General features: G+C 41.7%; 1 non-coding gene across 1 annotated transcript; it reads left to right on the top strand.

Moving 5' to 3' along the window:
• Positions 1–4431: 4431 nt before the first annotated feature.
• LOC121225525 (small nucleolar RNA R71) lies at positions 4432–4536 on the top strand. Its single transcript, XR_005923391.1, has one exon. It is a non-coding gene; the product is annotated as a small nucleolar RNA R71 (small nucleolar RNA).
• Positions 4537–4786: the final 250 nt, after the last annotated feature.

Raw genomic sequence — 4786 nt, forward strand, 5'->3', positions numbered from 1 at the left:
AATTACTCGTAATGAAATAGCCGAAACTATAAATTGTTCAATAAAAATTATAAAACCTAAAAATGAAATAGTATTAAACGAAAATAAAATAAAAAGTACTTAAAGAAGATAAATAAAGATAAAAGTGAAAATAAAAATAAAAAATAAAAAGTCTTTAAACATCGTTATTACCGGATGGTTCGCGAGGTGGTGGTGGCGATGAGATGTGAAGGTGCTGACAAATTTGATGTAGAGTAGCATCAATGTGATCAAAGCGCTGAAAATACTACTGCTAAAATCGAGTAAGGCGCTCAGAGATGTCACAGTATGAAGCCGCCGCATGAATTGGACAATGGATGGGTGGTGGCTGAGACGGTAGATCCTCATGACGTAGAGGCACATCATCAGTAATGTCCTCTGGGTCCTCCTCCTCGGTGGACTGGACCAGGTGGTACTAGGGTGGGTCAACTCCATGTCGGCGCTCGATCATCCTCATATCTAGCATTCTCGAGATGCCCTGTAGGGACATCTAAGCAATGAGGGTGAGGGAAAACACTTGCGCCACCGTGTTGAGGAGGCCGAACTACCGTGCCAGGCGAGTCACATAAGGGCCGATGGATATGACTCCTTTCCTATGCCACTCCGTCTGATGGCAAATGGTGAAGGCAATAAAATAGGCAAGGTCGAAGACGTACCCGTTCGCCATATAGGAGTCTTGAGTGTTGACGATGCCGGTGCTCTCTCGCCGCCCTATCAGAGTTTGGGCCAAGATGGCATATAAATACCTCAGCGGTGGGGCGAGGGCCGATGCCTTAGAGCGGCTGGGTTCATAGGTGGCCAAAGTAGGAACGAGGGCCCTCCAACAGTTGGAGGGAGACAAGTGAATGTGGCGATAGAGGGTGTCAAAATCATCGTCGTCTATGAACTCTATCATATAGAGCCCCAAAGTGATGCCGAACTCAGTTACGCTTAACTGGTGGACTAAAACGCTGAGACAGAACTGGACCATTTCGAGATCATCGAACTTTGTCATAACTACTTAAAGATGGAAGGTCGAGCAGAGTTTGAGTGTAAGCTTGAGGTACGTCGGCTCGATGATCTCGAAAAAGAGCCCCCATGGGTCAGTCATCAGAAGGGCTCAGACCGCGTCAGCTGGTTAGATTTGTTCAAGTGTGCCCAGTTAATGTAGATGCCTGCACTTAGGGGTCGAGCTCATAGTATTTGAAATAGTTCCTCCTGCGGTCCCTGTGGGAATTGGAGGAATGGGTGTCTGATCTCAGCAGTGGGACTTGAGGATGACGCAGCTCCTTTCTACTTCTTTGAGGCGTGGACGGCGATTTTCTTACCACGTGGATTTGACATGGTATCTACAATGGTAAGACAATGTTATAGGAATACCCCCCAAGAATAGCATGGAAAGGTATGCAAGCATGTTAAAATTAAATGGAAATACTTCATAGGGTTACTGACTAAATAGAAATATCAAATCATTATTATCATTGGGAAAACTAGAATAGTGTCAACTAAATACCTAGTGAATGTATATGGGAATATGGAATGTGGCATGAAATCTATGGAAACATAAGAAAGAATGAATGTATCACAATGCATTGACTAAAATGGAAAAGAAGAACAAGCATAAGCATGACGATAGTGAGAACTATGAATATTAATAAAAAATCAGCCAAATAAATAAAGAAATAGCAAAAAACTAGTCAAAGAAATGAAGATAATATGGAGGAAAGAATAGATAAATGTAATAGTTCTTGGTGGAGGGAGGAGTTAGTCATCTCAGGAGAACTGTCAGCCGGCCACGGGTATGGGAGTGAGGGCGTGTGAAGAGGTTGCGACGGCTAGGGTAGGGTTTTTGGGGAAGGGCATGATGAATAGTGAGGGATTTATATAGAAATTAGGGCACACGCCCATGTGCCCTAATTTTAGCTCATGCGTATCATGATTTTCAAATTTGGGCGCGTCTAAAATTTGGCCCACGCCCGTGTTCTTTGGGCGTGTTGATGCACACGGTCATGTCACACAGCCATGTTCTGCTTTGTTTGCTTCTCCCATGCCCTTGTATGGATGTCCATGCCCGTGTTATTTTGTCAGTTTTAACCACGTGTAGTGAGCACGGGTGTGTCGCACGCCCGTGTTGTTTTCTCAGTTTCAACTGTGACCTCTAGACACGGCATTTCGCACGCCCGTGTTGTTTTGACAGATTCACCCACGGCCATGTCACACGACCGTGGCAACTTATCGACTCTCGTGTTGGGGAAAATTTTTTCCCTATTTTCACATGGCTATATCGCACAGCCATGTTGCCTTCTGTGGTATGGGCACGGCCTAAGGCATGCCTTTGGGCCTGGACGTGTGGTTTTGGAAAACCTGTGTTCAGTGTCTTAGTTAGTGAATTAAATGTTAAAAACTAAAATTTAAAGAAGTTAACATCATTAGTGCTCGTGTTGCCTCCCGAGAAGCGCTTATTTATAGTCTAACCTCGACTTACCTCTCTGTTGCATGGTTATGGTGGTGCGAGGAGTTTACACTCCTCATCCCTGCTATTAATTTTGTCAAAATAAGTTTTTATACTAGTACTATTTGCCTTGAACGTACCAAATTTGGGATGAATTACCTCAATTGTTCCGTATCGGAAAATCCTAAGTACCGTAAGAGGGATTTCTCCATTAGGTTCAGAGGTGGCAATCCGAGGGTCTGCTACATCTAATAGTACTTTGGCTCCAACCTTAAGTTGATTTGGTGACATATTAAGCTCTTCATGGCGTGGTTTTGGTTTATCATGTGCTCTCGATTTTTGTGTCCACCATTCATCTAGTTCCTCGACTTGTAGCCTTCGTCCTTCATAGATGGGTTCTTTGTTGTTTTTTGAACAAGGCTCATGTATGCTTTTCAAACGTATTTCCTGTAAGGAAGGTTGCACCACATGATCATCATTAGTAGAATTTCGAGCTTGAAGAGTGATTGTTTCCTCACCTACACGAAGTGTGAGTTCACCTGTACCAACATCAATTGTAGTTATAGCAGTTGCTAAAAAGGGCCTTCTTAAAATTAAATGCACGTCACTATCCTCTTCTATGTCTAGAACAACAAAATCAACTTGGGATATGAATTTGTCAATATTAATGAGTACATCTTCAATAATACCCCTAGGAAATCTGATTGTTTTGTCTGCTAACTGAATGCTCATCCTAGTTTGTTTAGGTTTCCCAAGACCTAGTTATTTAAACATTTTATAAGGCATGACATTAATACTAGCCCCTAAATCAGCCAAAACATTATTAACATCTAAACTACCAATTACACAAGGAATCGTAAAACTCCCTGGATCTTTTAATTTATTGGCCAGCTTATTCTGTAGTATGGCTGAGCAAACTGCATTTAACTCCACATACGACGCCTCATCCAACTTCCGCTTATTTGTTAAAAGCCCCTTTAAGAATTTGGTTGCGTTTGGCATCTACAAAAGAGCTTCAATAAATGGTAAGTTAATACGTAATTTTTTAAATAATTTAAGGAATTTACCTAATTATTCGTCTGTGCGGTCCTTCCTTGTCGCATTGGGGTATGGCACACGAGGTTTGTACTCTTTACTTACCAGTATTTGTTTACTGTGGTCTACCTCACCTTTGCTTTTACTTACCACAATTCCTTGCCTTGGTTCTGGTTCAGCTTCGACTAACCCTTCTTCATCTTGAATGGTAATTGCATTGAGTTGTTCCCTTGGGTTAGATTCAGTGTTACTTGGCAGGCTACCTTGTGGTCGTTCAGAAATCAATTTGGCAAGTTGGCCTATCTGAATTTCGAGCCCTTGGATCGACGCTTGTTGATTCTTAAGTGTTGTTTCGGTATTCTAAAAGCGAGTTTCCGACACCAAGATAAACTTTATTAGCATCTCCTCAAGGTTTGGCTTCTTTTCCTGTTGGTAAGGTGGTTGTTAAAAACTCGAAGGATGTAGCCATTGATTCCCTTGACCACCCCACAAAAAATTTGGGTGGTTTCTTCAACCTGCATTATAAGTGTTACTGTATGAGTTATTTTGAGATCTAGAATTATTATTACCCATATATTGGACTTGTTCCTCCTCGATGCTAGGGATGAAGGGTTGATATTCTGTGTATGCTCCTCCTCTATTTGAATCACACCTCATCGCTGGATGTACCTAAGTAGAACCACACAAACCGTCAATCTTTTTATTTAAGAGTTCTACTTGGTTAGATAGCATAGTAACCGCATCGAGGTTGAAAACACCAGTTGCTTTCGTCGGCTTTGTTCTCATGACTTGCCACTGATAGTTATTCAGTGACATCTCTTCAATAAATTCATAAGCCACTTCAGGTGTTTTGTTATTGATAATCCCACCAGCAGCCAGGTCAATCATCTATCTAGTCGGAGGATTCATTCCATTATGAAATGTTTGAACCTGCAACCATAAGGGCAAGCCCATGGTGAGGGCATCTTCTCAAGAGGTCCTTGTATCTCTCCCATGCATCATAGTGTTTCTAGATCCATCTACACAAAAGAAGAGATATTATTCCTTAGTTTGGCCTTTTTAGCCAGCGGAAAATATTTAAGTAAAAAATTTTCTGTCATTTGTTCCCAAGTAGTGATTGACCCTCATGGTAACGAGTTCAACCATTGTTTAGCTTTGTTCCTCAATGAAAAGGGAAACAACCGAAGGTGAATGGCATCATCAGAAACACCATTGATCTTAAAAGTGTCGCAAAACTCTAAGAAATTCGCCAAATGAGAGTTTGGGTCCTCGTCCTGTAAACCATCAAACTGAACAAACTAT

The sequence above is a fragment of the Gossypium hirsutum genome, chromosome A03 (genome assembly GCF_007990345.1).
Source record: "Gossypium hirsutum isolate 1008001.06 chromosome A03, Gossypium_hirsutum_v2.1, whole genome shotgun sequence".
Lineage (NCBI taxonomy): Eukaryota > Viridiplantae > Streptophyta > Magnoliopsida > Malvales > Malvaceae > Gossypium > Gossypium hirsutum.